Source organism: Narcine bancroftii, chromosome 3, assembly GCF_036971445.1.
Source record: "Narcine bancroftii isolate sNarBan1 chromosome 3, sNarBan1.hap1, whole genome shotgun sequence".
Taxonomy (NCBI): domain Eukaryota; kingdom Metazoa; phylum Chordata; class Chondrichthyes; order Torpediniformes; family Narcinidae; genus Narcine; species Narcine bancroftii.
The window spans coordinates 338,097,957-338,117,354 of record NC_091471.1 but is presented as its reverse complement, the minus strand read 5'-3'; positions in this window follow the sequence as shown (position 1 = coordinate 338,117,354).

The following is a 19,398-nucleotide window of genomic DNA, read 5'->3' as shown; positions in this document are numbered from 1 at the left end:
CTGTATCAAATGTCCAGCAGGTCAGCTGGTGCTGATGGAGGGAGGAAAAACTGAGCCAATATGACAGGTGGATGACTAACTCAGGTCTGACCCACTCTGATGAGGAAGATGAGTACACTTCCTTATTCAAGCCAAGGCCAGATTGTGGAACTCATCTTCCACCTGGGCACTTCCAGACTCCTCAACTTCAGTGAACTTGTTTTCTCTGTTTACATCAGAATGCATCCAATGTAAAAAATTATACCCTTAGCTGCGCTGGTCTCATCCTCTCAGATATATTTTGCTTGTTTCATTAGTAGCTGCATCTTTAACTTACTTTCTCTCTTTCCTGGTTCTTTTGATGTGTTTTTGACCTAATATGTCAAATCTGGAATTCAGATTTAAAATCTAAATATGCATCTGAAGTTGCAAATGAAGTTCGGCACCGGTAGGGTTAAAGAGTCCACAAGGAGTTCAAGGCACAGTTGCTATCGTATTCCAATCCACCGTTTCCTCTTCTCTTCTCACACTCTTCCAAAGTGATTATGTTCCAAAGGCATCCAGGTGTCCAGCTGCAGAGTGGGAGCATGGTTAAAAGGATTTTCTGATTACCCTTCCTATAACTACCAAGTCAGACAGCTCTTTATAAAGCAAACACTGCACTGAAAGATACCTTGTGGATATAAGAGAAGGTTAGAAATCTGACACAAATTATACAAAGTGGTTCCAAGTGTTTTCTATCTGGTTTCTGTTGGTTTTAGCTGCAGTGAGATGAAATGTTTTCTTTGGTGTCCAAAAGCATCAATATTATACGAATGCCTACATTTCGACAGCCAAAGGGAGCTATTTTCCACCTCCACTGTGTTAATAGCATTTATTATGAGTTCAGGAAGGGCTGGTCTGGTTTAGTTTATAGAAGTCCCCTCCAGTGCCGAGGTCATGAATTCAAATGTCACCCTAAGACATGAGCACGTAAACTTGTCTGACCCTTCCATGCAGTGCCGAGGGAGTGTTTCATTATTGCAGGTGTCTTCCTTCCATTAAAAAAACTAAACCAAAGCCCTGCTTTCCATTCAGCTGGTTGTCACTGAGGAAGGGTTAGCAATTCCCTAGTGTTCCCTAAATCAACACCAAAAATATGCTTGGACTGACTACTGCTTTTGCAGACTTTGCTGTGTGTAACATGTCTACTTTGGTTCCAAAGCCACAGTCATTACTCTCTCAATTATTACCATCTCTGTGTAGTAGTCCTGCACAGATGAGATATGATGGGATGAAATAATAAGCTCAATGCCATCCCTTGGCATTCCTGCCCCGTGCTTTATTCCTCTCCTCGACACTGAAGTGCTTTGTTTTCATGTCTTGTGCTCTTTTCACTTTTTATGATTAATCCTGATTCTGCACATTTTCTTTCTTTTTAAAATATTCTTATTGATTTTAATAAAGAACTTGTACAAACAATGCAATTTGATAAAATGATGTTACACAAAATTAATTTCAAAATTAAAATTTGAATGCACATTTTTTTTTGAAAAAAAAATCTCTTCATATGTACCAGTGAAGGCACCCCACTTGTAAATGTCTATCAATTTGTTTAGATTAAAATGCACTGTTCTACAATTGTTATCAATATTGTACATTCGACACCATCTAATCAAGGTTCACAAAAACAAACAGAAATAGAAGCCTATCGAACATGGCTGATCTGGCCGTGGGCTCAACTCCACTTTCCTGCCTTTCCCCCAGGGACCTTATTTCCCCGACAATGCAAAAAAATCCAACTTAATATATTGAATGAGGCTGCTTCTACTGCTTCCATGAGTGGAGAACTTGACAGATTCACAGCTCTCTAGGAAAACTAGTTCCTCCTCTGTCCTAAAACGAGAATCTTGGTCCCCTATTTCTAGTCTCAGGAAGCAACTTTCCTGCCTCTTGTCTATCCCTTTTATAATTTTATATGTTTCTCTAAGATCCCCTCTCATTTTTCTAAATGCCAGCAAGAATTGTTCCTTTATCTCCAACCTCCTCTGCACTGCCTCCACCAGTATAACTTTGTTCAAGTAAACAGACCAGAACTGCATGCAGTACTCCAGTAAGAGCCTCATCACTACCCTGTGCAGTTATAGCAGAACCTCTTTACTGTTAAATTCAATCCCTCTGGCAATGAAGTCCAACATTCCATTTTATTTTCTGATTACTTGTTGCACCTGCAAACCAGCCTTTTGCGATTCATGTACTAGCACTCCCAAGTCCCTCTGCACCCACAGCATGCTGCAATCTTGCACCATTTAAGTAATAATCTGATCTACTTTTTTTCTTCCCAAGATGATAAGCTCGTATTAACTAACATTGTACTTCATCAGCTAGTCATCTTGCCAACTCACTTAACCTATCTATATCTCCCTCCAGACCCTTTTCCAGTTGATAGAGAGTCATCAGCGATCTCAGATATGCTACACTCTGTCCCCTCTTCCAAAATGCTAATGTACATCCTGAACAGTTGCGGGCCTAGCACCAAACCCCACGGCAGTTCTCTCACTGATGATTGCCAATCAAAGAAGCACCCATTTATCCTTACTCTATGCCTTCTTTCGGTTAACCAATCCTTTATCCTTCTTAAATATTATCTCCAAATTCCTGCATTCTTATCTTATGGAGAAGTGGTTTTTGCGAACATTGTTTAATGCCTCCTGGAAATACAACATCCACCTGTTCCCCTCTATCCACTGCACTTGTCCTGTCCACAGAAAATTCGAGGAAACTTGTCCAACACAACCTGCCCTTCCTGAATTCATGGGGACTTACCTACCTTTAGACTCACTAGATTTCTCAGCACCACCTCTTTAGAGATAGCACTTGTATCGAGGTCCTCACCTCACACCCCATGACTTTGGCACATTAGAGGTGTCTTCCACTGGCACAAAATAGTAGTTCAAGGCCTCGGCCAATTCTGCATTACCCAGTATTAATTCCCCCTTCTCATCTTCCAAGGGACCTATGTTCACTTTGGCCACCCTTTCTCAATTATAAAAACACATTTGCTATCTGTACACATAATATACAAGAATGCAGATCTCAAGGGGATGATGAATTTTCATCTTCAAACTGATAGAAGTGAAAACAATCTCCAAAACCACTTTCTCTACTTTTAACAATCTCATTGCTCTACTAGCTTCCCGTTCTTTACTTTCCAAAGCAGGAACAATGGAATTCACAATCAAGAATCCAAACATTCATTTTATTTGACCTGCATGGAGGTATAATGATCTAATACCATGCCTGAAGGATAGATGCATGAGGGACGCTATCAGCCCACTTCCGGCGTGCACCTTGCACCCACTTCCCTGATGTACAAACACTTGATTTACAGACAAACAGCTTCCGAACAGCTCCTCATAATTAGCACATTGCAATTGCATCGAGGAGTTCATGATATCTTATGTAGTTAACCTTGACATCAATTGAAGGAGGAATGAAACTGACAGGTCTTCCTCAACTTACAATGGGGTTGCGTTCTGGCAAACCCAATCGTAAGTCGTTAAAGAAAACTGCCCCTACCATTTTTTTAATAATTAAATTTTGAATACCTTTGTTCCGCACTGGGGAAAAAAAAAACATTAATATACACAGCTGAAGGCACACTGGGAATGAAGAATATTCGAACTAAAATTAATTGCTGGATGAAAGTACCACAAATCGCAAGCTATCCCTTTCCCATTCTTGCGTATTATACTCTATGATATGCCATATAGAGGCCCAGCGTTCCGAGTCAGCGTTTCCTGGTTAAATACACTGAGGGCAAGTTTAGAGAACTCAGGTTATAAACTTTATTTACCTCTTCCTTGGATTCTTCCTTAATAAAGCCACAATTGTATATTTTATATTCATTTTCAGAATCAGAACTTATTGTCATGAACAAGTCACAAAAGTTGTTGTTTTGCGGCAGCTTCACAGTGTAAACATTCATATAAACCACCTTACAAAATAAATAAATAAATAGTTCACAATAAGTCAAAGTAGGGAAACTCAGGCAGTGTCTTTGGTTCATTGATCATCTTGGAATCTGATGGCTGAGGAAGAAGCTGTCCTTGAGGGCTTGTCTTCGGGCTCCTGTACCTTTTCCCGATGGTAACAGGTCTGGGTGGTGGGGCTCCTTGCCAAACCCCTATTTATTTCTCAACTTTGTAAACTATGTGATGAATGTGTTCCTATATTTCTGTAAAACCAAGGAGTAGAACATAAAGGTGGTGAAGTAATGGCATTAGCTGTCTACAGAGGGATGAGTATGCATGCTTAAACCCTTCTTTGTCATGGTAGATAGCTGCCTTGGCAACTAGTCTATGGCATGGATGAAAGGACACGTTCTAGAGGTTGAATGGCTTCTGGAAAACCTGCTCATGCAGGACCACGTGAGGGTCCTGGAAGATGTTGGTATCTGCAAGACTTGACTTCAGAAAGAGTCAATACCTTTAGCAGAAAGAAAGAGCAAACACTTTGACAGAGGTAAATGATCTTAGTACATATAATATTGCAACAGGTGGGCAAAGAACAGAGACTTATGACACACAAAGCCCCCCAGTTGCATGAGGACTGAATTATAGTCATACCTAGTTCCTGGTGACAAGAAGAAAAAAAATCATTCAATTTCAATGACAAATGTGAAAAAGGACCAGAAATAACTCCACAATGGAAAAAAAAAAGAATGGATCCAATTTGTTACTAGGATGTTCACTCTTCAAACTGTGAAGCAACATAACATGTAATTGGAAAAAAAAAATAACCTTTAGCCTAACAGCAAAGAGTTTGGTGGACACAACTTGCAATACAATGACATGGATCCTACACTGCATCAAAGTCCCCATTATATCTTTATAATGATAAAACTTTCCCCAAATCTGATAATTACCTTGATTTAAGATGCTTTTAAGCACATTTCTAGAGATCTGTCGGTGCTTGCACTAACTGTGTGTGCATTAACATAGCATTTTGAGTCAGGGAAGACTTCTCATTGAACTGACAAAAACTGTACACCAAAACCTAACCAAAGATAGAGGCACATCCTGATGAAAACTCTTAACAGATAACAGAAAGGAGATTAAGATTTGAGATTGAGAGGGCTCAGGGCAGAGAAATTCTGAAGAGAAAAAAGACACGAACTCGTATCTTTGAGTTGCTCCCTGTCCTTCGTCGTTCAGTGTTGTTAAGGGCAATGATTTTCATGAGAATCACATTGACTTTAGCGGAGGCATAAATTTATATTTTCTGCATTAGTAGAAGCTGTTAGCCAGGGTACCAGCTGTCCTTAGGTGCATTATTGTTGATGCTACTGGATATTTATACTGAAGGATTTGTATCCGTGCCATAATTACTGCAAGCTGATTAAGAAATTATTTGCAAGTGATGACTAGAATATTTGACAGCCGGTGCATGTAGAGTGTGATTAAATGGTGGATTTCTGTCAAAGGAACTGCCAATGGAAGCTCCAAGGCTTGATCCCAGTCAGTAAGCAAGCACAGAAAATGTGATATTATAATTGGTATGTGTACATATCTACGTTGCTTTCACTACAACACAGTAAGAAAACATATTCCTCTTTATTTCCAACAAATTAATAAAACCTGCTTTGTCACAGCAATCACATTGAAGACGAAAGCCATTAAGCAGAGGCCGAAAAGAACTCAGCCAGTCAAATAGCATCTATGGAAAGAAAAATCAGTCAAAATTTCAGGTCCGCAATCATTCCTCAGAGTGCCATTATGTTGTGTGCAGGAAGCTTCATGAAACATTAGTTACCATCATCTTTTTCAGTAAACAGGCTCATTCCTGTACAAATGAGATGCAGACAATGAGATGTGAAAAGACATCTGCACACCATTTACAGGTGCTGATGGATTCCTCCATGAGGTGGTAGGTGACTGTGATCTCTCATCATCCAACGTGACCAGCACCTTTATTTCTGGAAGGCAAACCTCCTCCATCCTGCTTTTCCAGTGCAGAGATCACCCCCTGTTTTTCAAGATCGTCTTCATTTTCCCGATTCTCCATCTCAGAGCATGCTCTCGTTCCAAAAATATTATATCAGAATACATTTTCCTCATCTCCCTCAAATCCTTCTACCAATTATTTTTTTAAGATCATTCTTTTTCACAGGGTAGGTAAGTCCAAAATCAGAGGACATAGGGTTATTATAGGAGGAGAAAGATTTAAAGAGGATCTGAAGGGTATTTACCCTACCTACATCAATGTGGTGAGTATATGGATTGAGCTAGTAGAGGAAGTGTCAAAGGAGGTACAATTACAACATTAAACAGACATTTGAACAGATACATGGGGCGGAAAGGATTATGGGGGATGTAGCCCACTCAAAAGTGATACGCGCAACCCCTTTAGAGCTCCAGCAACCGGGGCGCGGGGTTCGAATCCCGCGCTGTCTGCAAGGAGTTTGTACATTCTCCCCATGTCTGTGTGGATTTTCTCTGGGGTCTCCAGTTTCCTCCAATTGTTCAAAACATACCAGGGTATAGGGTAATGGGGTGTAAATTGGGCGACAAAGACTCGTGGACTGAAATGGCCTGTTACTGTGCTGTATGTCTAAATTTTAAAAACATTTAAATGGGACCAACTCAAAGTAGATACCTTGGTTGGCATGGATGAGTTGAGCCATTGTGTAACTCTGTTACTTAAGATGAAATTGATGTAAAAGCCACCATGTTTCAGCAAAGAGAATTTCAAATTTCTGATACCCTTTATGTGTGACTTTGGTCCTAAAAGGCTTTTGTAGAACTTTAAGATTGCAAGATTACCAGTATATTATACTTTTCCATCCTGAAGATTCTTCCAATTTTTTGAGGTTTGCCATCTGATCCAAGGGAATTCAAAACAAGTTTTTATAGCCTGTTTCCATGATTACATCATTCTGCTAATGCTAACTATACCCCTTCCAAAATTAATGTACCCAACGAGAAGAAATAAGGTACTGGATAGACCCTGTCCAAGACGGAGGACAAATGTTACATCATTTTGAATTCAAACCTCTTCCTCATTTTCCTTTTGCAGATTATTCAAGCCCTTGGCAATTTTCACAGTTCTGACAAGTAACCGATCCTTAGCGGGAGAAATTGATCTTTGGTGGGTCCCACTACATACATGGAAGATATCTGCCATTCACATTTCCCTCCTAACATTTATCCATTGACTTCAATGGAACTGATGATATGGGAGTGAGTGCAGCCAGCGGTTCACATGCTCACATCTACATCACCTTTGTGACCAAAGTTAAAATTTCCTCCATGCTTTTGACACACTGTAACTCCCTTCTGGAATCAGGTCATATGGTCAGGAAAGGAAATATCATACTAATAGCTTAAAATTAAAGGAAGTACACAGCATCATCTAAATCAGTGGTTCTCAACCTTTTTCTTTCTACACACTTTCTACTTTAAGTAATCCCTATGCCATAAGTGCTCTGTGATTAGTAAGGGATTGCTTAAGGTGGTATGTGGGTGGAAAGAAAAAGTTTGAGAACCACTTTTTAAATCGTACCTAATTGACTCATTATGTGCAGGGTTTCCTAACTCCAAAGGAAAAGGGCCAATGACAATTTTTCTCAAGCAAAATATTTCAGTGACAATTGGGTCTGAGCAGTGATTCTCAACCTTCCCTTTCCACTCACTTACCACCTTAAGCAATCCCTTACTAATCACAGAGATGATGGCAGAGGGAATTACTTAAAGTAGAAAGTGAGTGGAAAGAAAAAGGTTGAGAACCACTGATCTAAAAGGTCAGAATTTAGAAAAAAAGGGTATTTAACCAACAAAAAAAAAATCAAGCTCTGTATTGCAAATTCATCACCACCTTCATCATTCTCTAACTCCTGTTTTCATTTATTCAGTTGGAATTTGGTAGTATTACATGCTCCCACTCTCAGTTTATTTTCATTGGTGTGGGACTGTCACTTTAAGAGAGCAAATTTAACAAAATCCTGCAAGCTATGGGAGTTTAACTGTGAACTGACAGCAGGCTGAGGACAGCGTGTACCCAAGTTCAATACTTCTGAGGAGGGAGGAGGAGCCTGGAGGCACAGGTGCAGAGACCACATGACCAACACAGTACACTTTTGATCGGGGGCATTTTTACGGAGACAGCACTTTGGAGCAAAGCTCTTCGAAGTAATACAGTGTTGAAGTGGCCTTGTGTGGTAATAGAAAATTTGTCTGATTTCTCTGAGGAATGATTGCTGACCTGAAATTTTGACTGATTTTTCCTTCCTATGGCCAAGACAGATTTTAAAGTATTAAACTGCCTCACATCCAAGTAGACTCCATGTCGTCAGTCTGTTTGCAGGAATCAAAGCTGGTTTAAGGTGATACAATTCATTTGTAGGACAATATTATGTATGCTAGATGTAGTACATCCTGAGCTTTCTCTCGTCATTCAGAGTATGATGAAAATCCAACTTTATGCCACACCACAACCAAACGGAAAGGTCACTTGGAAAGGCTGACACACGAAAGGGTTCTGGAAGCAGAGGAATTCTGCAGTTGGATTGTGACCATTGTGAAGGTCACTTGGAATGGCTGACCCACGAAAGGGTTTTGGAAGCTTTGTGAGAATCACTCACTTCGTGTCCCCTACGCAAAGAAGAGGGGAGTTTTGATTGCCACTCACCTGAAGAGGAAGTACCTCAGCAAGGATTTTGTGAGTTGGTAAACAGTCTGTCATCTCAGGCTCTCCCACCTAATTCGTGAACTTATTTGCATTCATTTAAAGCCTGTCTGGATTTTCTGAGATTGAACTTTGCCTTTTGAGAATTGTGCCTGAGGTGAGTGGTTTGGGGTATTTCACTCACACGCACTTACACATAAGGGTTAAGTAGATAAGTTTAGATAAATTATATTATTATTGTTAATTAATAATTAAAAACTATTATTTTGAATACAGTATAACAACTGTCTGGGTTCGTTTCTATTGCCGCTATCTGGAATGCAGCAGTAGAAACGAATGAACTTAATTCTGTTCAGAGTCCTCCAATTCTGAATCAGACCTTCACTGTCTGTCCCATTTGCTTGCTTTTATTGTTAATGTTGGAGATTCAATGGAATTATTTAAGAGAAAGAAGAAAACTACACGGACACCTGTTCACGTCAACCGATGAGATGAGTGGTTCATCTCGTTGGTGCTTATGTGATCTAATTGCTTGTTACCACCTAGTCACTTGCGCATTCCATGGTAATTAATTGAACATAATGTCAATGTGCTATATAATCTCTCAATTTATACCTCCAGTGTAATCAACGGACCATGGATACCTGGCTGGGAGTAGTAATTCACTGAAATTGGTTGAAGGATGAAACCCGCCCCTGATCATTGTGAGTGTCGGCTACATGTTTTTCTCTTTGCAAAGACACCTTCAAAATTGAATTCTCAAATCTTAACCTCTAACTTTTATTTTCCCCTCTCAATTAGCTTCCCTCAACCACTCGGTTTTTGGTTGTTGTTAAAGAGGCCACATTCCTCATTCTTCAGTTTCATTTCAGTTCTTTGAAAGTAGAAGAAAGATCTGTGTATTTTGTCTCCGAATGTTCCACTTCAACCAATGGCCAAGGCAGATTTCAAAGTATTAAACTGCCTCCATGTCATCAGACTGTTTGCAGGAATCAAAGCCGGTTTAAGGTGATACTTAATTCATCTGTGGGGCAATATTATGTATGCCAGATGAAGTACATCCTGAGCTTTCTCTCGTCATTCAGAGTATGATGAAAATCCATCTTGAATTACACAGTGTTACATCAAGGACAACTCAAATTTAAAAAAAAACAAAAATGAAGTGTAACCTTGGTTAAGTAAAATAAATGGGCATCTTTTCTTTTTAAACCAAATTATCCATCAAATAAAATCCAATGTAAAACAATAAAATGATGCTAAAAGCTTCTCTTAAACTTTTGGAAGTTCTCAGGGGCCAGTCAGATAATTAATGCCTACAGCCTTGGGTATCAGTTCTGTTTAAAAGGATGTTTATATATTTTTATATATTAATATAAATCTCTCAACAAAAAAGGCACGCACAATGTAGTCAGTAGAAATCATACTGGATCATGTCTGCTTTGGTAAATGTCAATCATCAAATCTCAGTTACGAGCAACTCATGGGATGGTCAGGTAAATGCATACAGTGTGCCTTACTGTGTGTTACTGAGCCCTGCTAAATCATTAAGGTGTATAAGAGACAACTGGAAATTGTGTGTGTGTGTGTGTGTGTGTGTGTGTGTGTGTGTGTGTGTGTGTGTGTGTGTGTGTGTGTGTGTGTGTGTGTGTGTGTGTGTGTGTGTGTGTGTGTGTGTTGTGTAGAGTTGTGATGTACATTTGTGGTGCCAGTCTTAGAGGTTGGCTGATCCCTTGTCAGAGTGCACTTCACTTCTTTAATACTTTAGTAGCAGTCTTGTTGGTTCTTAAAATAACTTCTTTCTTAGTAACTTACTTTATCATATCCACAGCAACAGTCTATCTCATGTCACGGACAGCAAAGCAACCAAGAAATGAATATTCAGAAAAACTCTCAACACAGTATTCAACAGGATAAAACCCACATTGGAACTGATGATAGCAGCAAGGTAGCCAAAGATTAAAGTGGACCCTATCAGTTTACCGTTATCTTTGGGAGATTTCACTCAGCCGCCTCAGTCTTTTAATTTTATGCATTATGGAAAGGCCAGCAACCTTTCTCTTCAGGCATAAGTCAACGGCATGGGACAGAAGGAAGGGGGTGAGGGAGTGGGGATAGGGAGGTGAGAAATCGCTATCTCACGAGTCTTGCCCACTTCCCCCACCAACCCACAGGCTCTGCCAGTGGAACAGCACACAATCTTCTGGAAGAACTTGGAGGGTCGAGCAGGTTCTGTGCAAGAAAAAGAAGTGTCGCCGTTTCGGGCCAGAACCATTTATCACTCCCTGATGCTCCTTATTCCAGTGAGCTCCTCCAGCAGATTGTGTGTGCTCCAGATTCCAGCAACTGCAGTCTCTTGTGTATCTCCAGCTCTGCTAATGGAACAGTTAACATGAACTGCTGTAATTACATGCTGTCAGACTTAAACTGTTGTAAACTAATCATTCAACTGTGTGAGTTACTGAGCACAGCTAAATCGTTAAGGTGTGTAAGAGATGGCTGGAAATTGGCTGCTGTGGTGTGTGTGTGTGAGCTGAGTTGTGAGATATGTGGGAGCTGCAACTGCACCTATTCCAACCTTTCGGCTAGACTTAGAGGTGTTCACATAATTTTGCAGATCAGAGCGTTGTACCATTGGCTCCTCAGCCAAGCACATATACCAAATGTCCGATCTTGTACCAAGCAGAAGGCAGTAACCCCTGTATCATCAATAGGGTAAAACTAATCTGTCTCATGACAGTCCAATAGTTATGGGGTTCAGTTCAAAGTTTTCGAGCACTGACCTTGACAATTGAGAGCAGATCATTCCTTTTTGCATTGTTCCCAGGTGTAGGAACAGATTTCACCAGTCACTCCCCACCCCACATGCCTCTTCCTCTCAACCTCAAACCCAAGAAGACAGGTTCTTCTGTGAGCAGTTTAACAAGTTAGATCTGACATTCATACAAGCACATAAAGTGGTAGAGCACAATCTATGGAGTCCAGAGTTTAAATGAACAAAAATCAATTAATGCTAAGCAGGGCCACCATGAGGTCTGCTCAGGAGCTTAGTGGCTGTGGGGAAGAAACTATCTGTTGTGCGCTTTCACTCTCTCCAGATTCACAAACTGAATCTTCCCTCTTCCACTTTGCCTCTCTTACAAGTAAAGTAGCAGCAGGTAGATTTCCTACAGGCCTGAGGGTGAACGGGGATATGCCCATTAAGGGGTGGATCTCTCATACCACATAGCGCCTATTGTCAGATGTCAGACATCACGAGCCATCATGGACTGTGCACTAATGAAAAAAGGAAGCATTATACATTCAAAATATTTTTTGAATGACCAGCTTTGGGATCTTGTGTCGCAACTGGTTCACTATGAACCAATGGAGGGTTATACATGCAACATGAGTTTAGGACTCCTATTTAGAAATAATACAACCTCCCACAAATTCCATGTGTTTTATTTTCTTTAAAGTAAAAGAAAAAAAAACACTAAAAAATTTAAAAAAAATCTTATACTGTTGCAATGATTTCAAGTTTATTGTCATATACTGTATATTGGAAATGCAATTATAGAAGTTGTAGTCATATATGGTACAAGTAAGACAATACAATTACAGAGAGAGATCAGCTGGTAAAGGGAACATAATGCTATTTTAGGGTCATTCAGGATGATCAATATGGAGGTTGCCTCCCCCACTCCTCTGGAACTCGGTAACCCAATATTTGCTGTCATTGAGGGAGAGGTTATGGCCTTGACACCAAGCCACAAGTCCTTCAATTGCTCTTATGGACTTAATTTCATAATTTGGGGGCGCAATGCAAAATGCTGGCATTGCTCTATCTGCCATTTCTGACCGGAGGTAGGGCTGTAGGTGAGGGAATCTTGGAGGGTGCCTGGAATTCGGATTGCTGAAGCCAATTCCACAAGTTGTGAAGGTCCATGGTCCAAGTAAATGCCAGCAGGGACTGGGGGGTGGGGAGGCGGTGGTGGGGGTCGGTGCAGAGTTACCCACTCTGGTTTCAAGAAGCTGCAACTTGGAGGAAATTGAGTGAAATGCTCGTATTGCTTTGAGATGGGCAAAAAGTTTAAAGCCTAGCTCTCTGCAGAGGCATAAAACAGAACTGTAACCAATGGTTTGTTGGCGTAATGAGGCCAGAACTTGCATTCTTGTTTATTTTGTGCATTAACTTGAACTCAAAGTTTGTTTTGCTGGAGAGATTACATTTTTTTATTGAAAGTATTAATAATCTGAATTCATACTTTGTAACTTCTATAACTATCATATATCCTGTACGACGAACACTAGAGTGTTAAAATTCTGGAATTAATCACTTCTATTATTAATAATTTATAGCATTGATCTTCTCCATACATAACTAATTAATAATCCATAAATGCATTCAGATGATAAAGCACATTCATTAGTACTTAAAATGGGCTTTTCTTTGACTGGAAGTGCTCTATTGTGAAGATCAGGGCACAAATGCTGTTTATTTAAGTACAAATTTTCAGCTTGTTGCTTTAACAAAGTGTTGCTCATTTACTTTTAACACGTCAATGTCTCCACAGAACAGCAATCCAGAGAACTTGAGTACACACTCATTAAAGGGTCGATACTGTTTACCCAGAATGTAGTTTTGTTACTGCTTTCATCTGAATTCTGGCTGCTCCTGTGCAGAGAGCATTTTGACATTGACAAGTTTATCACTGATTTGGACAAAGAAGTAGAGGGTGAATCAATAAGTTTTCAGGTGATACCAAGGGTGCAGGTTTGTGGATAGTGTGGTCATTACATTACAACAGGATATGGGCAGGACACATCTATTTCCTGGGGCAATGATGGCAAATACCTCTCTTTAAGGTGAGGGGAAGAAAATTTAGGGGGGATGTCAGAGGTAGGTTTGTTTTTAACACAGAGTGTGGTGGGTGCCTGGAAGGCATTGCCAAGGATGGTGGTGGAGGCTGGTACAATAGGAATATTTAAAAGACTCTTAGATAAGCACATGGATGTAAGAAAAATTGAGGGTTGTGGGTGTGAGGTAAGGAAGGATTAGACTGTTGTGGACCAGATTTATGCAGATCATAGGCTGAAGGCCCTGCACTGCACTGTAATATTCAATGTGTGGCACCCCACTCGAACCAGCTTTCAAAATGGCGGACGCATGTCGGCAGGGAGGCCAGATCCCAAGAGGGTACTGGGCCTTCTTCATTGAGGGGAAAAGCCCACACACGGGAAGAGTGGCTGGTCTGTACTGATGACGAGTTTGTATATAAGCTCCTTTGAAGAAGACCGCAGAGCCCACCTCACTGACAAAAGGCAAAGGAGGAAAAACCCAACACCCAACCCCAACCAACCAATTTTCCCTTGCAACCGCTGCAATCGTGTCTGCCTGTCCCGCATCGGACTGGTCAGCCACAAACGAGCCTGCAGCTGACGTGGACTTTTTACCCCCTCCATAAATCTTCGTCCGCGAAGCCAAGCCAAAGAAATATAAGCTTGGGTCTGGGGCCGAATAAAGTAGCCTTGAGTACAACTCTAAACGTGCCTGTCGTTATTGCTTCAGTGCTGTGGGTAGCACATTGCTATAATTGTTCATTACCATTTGGACTGGATGAGATGAGAAATGTCATGCCTTTCGGAGGAATGTGGAGGATGAGATTTAAAGTGAGAGGAGAAAGATTTAAAAGGGACCTGAGGGGCACCTTTTCCACACAGAGCCTGGCGGGTATGTGGAATGAGCTGCCAGAGGATTTGGTAGAGGCAGGTACAATTGTATAAGGTATTTAGACAGGTACAAAGACTTAAAAATAGGTTTAGAGGAATATCGACCAAACGCAAGGAAATGGGATTACCTTGGCCAGCATGAACAAGGTGGGCTGAAGGGTCTGGTTCTGTGCTGTAAAACACATAAGAAAGAAGTAAACACTGATGGAGTGAGGTGAAGAAAATGGCAAGGGAATTTGTGTGAAGCATAAACAACTGGATGACCCTACCTGCTTCTTTTGGTGCTACATCATTCTGCATCAAAGCTAACCGCAGAAGTTTTGGTGAAGAAAGAGCATTGTTAATGGAAACAAGGTCAGTGTGTGACATTAAGATATGGATTAGCTATCATCTGATCAATGATAGGCCACATTAGAAATGTCAAATGGCTGACAATTACTCCCTTATTTTTTTATAGCATTAAATCATAGAATTAGAATATTCTGTTGCAGTCTTGATTGTCTCGCCAGTGGTGCCCTAGTTAAATGACAGAGGTATAATTGGCAAAGCATAGTTTGCCAGCAATGACTGAAGTTCTACTGAATCTCTATCCGAGAGCAGCTGTTTAAAAGAAATATATTGGCCTAATTTATAGGTGAGGCAATGAGGAAATATTACCTGATTAATTTATAGACTTAGGGACATGAGGCCAATGCATTTTACAATGGTTGGAGTACTTGAAACGTGAAGTCTTGTAAGAAACACAGTAGCTGACCTACAAACAGTAAGAGATATTGAAAGGAATAATGCCTCAGAATTGTTTATGCTCTCTGGTGTTGTGTAAGCATTACTGAATGGTTGGTGCACATTCTCAGAAGGAAATCCTATCCTTCAGGATGAAGTTAGACCTGGGATTTTGGAGGTAGAGTGGGACCGACAGGCAGAGACATGATTTGGAGTTGGGTTTGGTAGTCTGATAGAGACTGAGGAAACAAGGGTTTCCATCTCAGGAGGAATTGGCCTTACAGATACAAGTATGGAGGTGGAAACTGGAGGATGGGCTGCTTGGTTCCTAATTTGATTGGAGTGTTGAGGAAAGACTGGTGTGTGTGTGCTGAGCATTACGACTGTGAAAGATAAAAGGTGACCATTGGAGCTATTGTGGTGGAGGGCATTGTTGGTACAACCGACTGCACAAACTAGTTCACACTTCATTGCTCACAGAGAATGGCCTCCCTTACTCTGCTTCAGAAGTACAAGCCAGTTTCAAAAGTGGTAGGTTGAATTCCCAAAATGTTAAATGAGAACAGTAATCACGCTCCACTCATTTTTTTATCAGGTAGGGCTAATATAAACTTTACCACATAATTTAATTCTTGGCTAACATTTTTAGTGATTTTGGTCAAAGGATAAATAGGATCCTGGCCCCATGTCCTCCTCCCTTGCCTCACCAATTCAACCTCTCCATCCCCCACACCCATATCCTACCATCTGTTCGAAAAAGCAGTGCAACATCAACTTTATCTACAATGAAAATCAACAAGAAAAAACTTCAGACACTGGAAATCTGAAATAAATAGAAAAAATGTTGGAAACGCCCAGCACAGCCGGTCGTATCTGTGAAGAATGGAAATGAGGACGGGATTGTTTCAGGTCAGTTTGAATGAATGGTTTCTGTTCTAAAATGTCAACTCTGTTCCTCTTTCCACAGATGATGCCTGACCTGCTGAGTATTTCTGGCATCTCAACCAATTTGAAAAACAGAGCAATTCCAACAGAGCTATGCTCCTGGGTTGGCATCTGTGCTAACGTTGCCAGAGTGATACGTGGACCCAGAGGGCACCAAATGATGTACGGCAACATAATCGAGAGAAAATACAAGACATGAAAAGTTTTAGAGCTAGTGTAAAGGCTTTTGAACAGAATGTACAGAATATTCAATCAGATCACTTTTCAATTGCCAGGATGTTGTGGGGGATGGATGAGTCCATTAACCTATGGCAGCATTGTCAATGTGCAATGAGGAGTTGGAAGAGTGAACACATATGTTTACACCCTGGGAATAATTTCAACTCCTGTTCAGTATCTCCATCAGCCACAGACAGATTATGAAGTCCCACAATGAACTCACCAGAACCGCTCATTCACTCTCCTGCAGACTTGGCTCTGTAGTTGTCAAGGAACTTGTTCTTGGCCAGACTTACTCCTGGGGCGAAGAAGTAGCTCTCTGCTTCTTAGTTTTGACAGTGTGTCCTCCGGGTGACTGATTAGCAGGCCCAAGAGAAAATTACTTCATATATTCACTGGAAAGACAGGTTAATATTAAAGCATCAATACTGGGTGTGAAATTGAGACATGTCGAGACTGATTGCTATCAATTACAGATTGAAAGCTTGGGTTAAAAAAAAAGCTCTGTGTGTGGGAAGTCATCTTTTACTGCCATAGTGGCTATTGGAATCACCTTTACTGCACCCTGACAAATGGTTAAAGCCCTTGGCTGTGCTACAATCATTAGGATGCCAGTAACTAGCATATTGATTTAATTATGTGCAAAAGTTTGACAAATGCTACTGTGTGTCAGTTAAGCAAAGAAAAATAAGGCTTGGTTCATTATAAATTTTTGCAATTCGCACAGCCATTTATATCATTTAAACGAAGGTGGCAGGTACCAATATTAAGTATTGATCATATGCGTACTATGGGGAGACTCCGTCATTCTAAAGGACGGAGGAATCTTAATGTGCCTGCTTCACATAACCTTCATTGGCGAGTAAAACTTGGGAGGCCATATTGCACCTCCATCTGCTGGCCAAGGCTTAATTTTTAATACTTATTTTCTGCCAAGTTTCATTCCTCCCCTCCAAACATTCAACGTCTCGTCTGCTCTTTAACGCAAATCACGGTGTACTTGAGACAGGGCAGATACGGTTCCCCTTTCATCATCCCACAACACTCACCCCATCCTTTACTATTTGGCTCCGGAATCCATTCATTCTCAGTAATCATCCTGCCAACTCCTAGCGCATTAAGGCAGAAGAATTTCTCCAGCACTGATATAGCTTTAAACACTATGTTGTTGCAAGTAAACATTGCTGCAGATATTATATTTGATTAGAAGCAATGGGAGACAAATACCATATGCACATTCATATTTATATATGTGATTAAAACAGAAAATGTTACTATCTCAGCTCAGGCAATATACTGAAAATAGAAAAAAGAGAATGAGAGAGCCCAAACGAGTGTGTGTGTGTGTGTGTGTGTGTGTGTGTGTGTGTGTGTGTGTGTGTGTGTGTGTGTGTGTGTGTGTGTGTGTGTGTGTGTGTGTGTGTGTGTGTGTGTGTGTGTGTGTCTCACCTAGGTCAGAACTGGTAGTGTTAAGGGTAAGAGGGAGGGATCAGACAATGCTCCCATGCTACAAAACCTTAAGCATTGTTATCTTCCAAGAACAAGGAAATTGCTAAGTTCCTGGAATAGAATCAGAAATGCCGGAAACACCCAGCAGGCAAGTCAGCAACTGTGGAAAGAAAATCACTGAATGTTTGAGGATCAGGGCACCAGCTGATGAAGAGTTTTTTGTTTCCCAAAGTTTCCAAAATCTTCTGTTTTTGTTCTGGGTTTCCAACTGCAGATTTTGATTTGCATCTTAAATGTTGAGCTCAGCAAGAGCCATGACCTTGAGGACTTGTATTTGCATTTATCTAAGCACCTTAAAAACAAAAAGGCAGGAAGATGGAAAAAAAGATAGAGATGCTTGCTTTACACGAAGTAACTAGGACATTGATTTGCATTTACAGTCAATGAAGTAATTTAAGAAGCGTGGCTATCAATATACACACAGCGAACTCATTTAAACAGTAAAGTGGCACGGAAGATTGAGTTCATGGAAGGGTACATTGATAGTCTGGAGAACATCAGTATCGAAAAGGGAGTGGGTGTTAGATATTTGGAACTCAATTTTACAATTTAAGGTAGTACAGCATATAGACAACACTTTCCTTATTCTAATATATTCCAATTTCAAAGTATCATCTTCCAAAGTGTGACCTGTGAAATCCTAAATTTAGATCAAATATATAAAATTGTGGGTGTTACTTCATGTAGTTTTAATTTGTTGATAGAACAGGTAAATATCTTCCATAGCTTCGCAACAAGACTTTCATAACGGTGAATAACAAAGCATTTACTGTACAAAGATATATAGAAATAAAAGTACTTAAAGAAATACAAAAGCTTAAAGAGGTACAAAAATTAAAAAAAAAATTTCTCATGCTCATACTTCCTTCACATCTTGTTGAAAAAGAGCAAGCGGTTAGCCTGGGCGATAGTACGACCTATTACATCATTGTCACTATGGTAACACTACAAACAATAGTTCTCTTAAAGAGACAGGCACAAAATTAACTCAGAATCAAAAACACAAGGTTTTAATCTTTACAAGGGGATCCAAGGTAAACTGACATATTGAATCAAAATTGTCAGGTTCAGAAACAGTTGCTACCCCTCCACCATCAGACCCCTGAACAACAAACTCAATCAGAGACTCATTTGAGGTCTCGCACTTTGCTCATTATTTATTATTGAATATTTATTTTTCTGTATTTGGATGATCTATTTGTTTATACTTCTTTCTTCTTGAGTACAGTTTACAGTTACCAGTGATTAGAAATTCTGCCTGGCCAGCAGGAAAAAGAATTTTGGTTGTATGTGATGTCATGTATGTAATCTGACAATAAATTTAAACTTTGGAAGATGATTAAGAATGGTGTGCTTTCCCTCATAATTTGGGGAATAGTATAAAGAGTTGGGAAATTACGTTTCAACTTTACAGAATACTTGTTACTTGGAGTATTATGTGTCGGTCTGGTCACCATACTATTGGCAAGATGTGATTGTGCTGGATAGACTGCAAGGAAGATTCACCAGGGTGTGGCCAATATTGGTAGGCATTAGCTTCTCGGAGAAATTCCAACAAGTAGGCTTGTTTTCTCTGGACTGAAGGAAACTGAGGGTGACCCAATAGGAGAATATAAAATTATGAGAGGCATAGTCAAAATCTATTCCCAT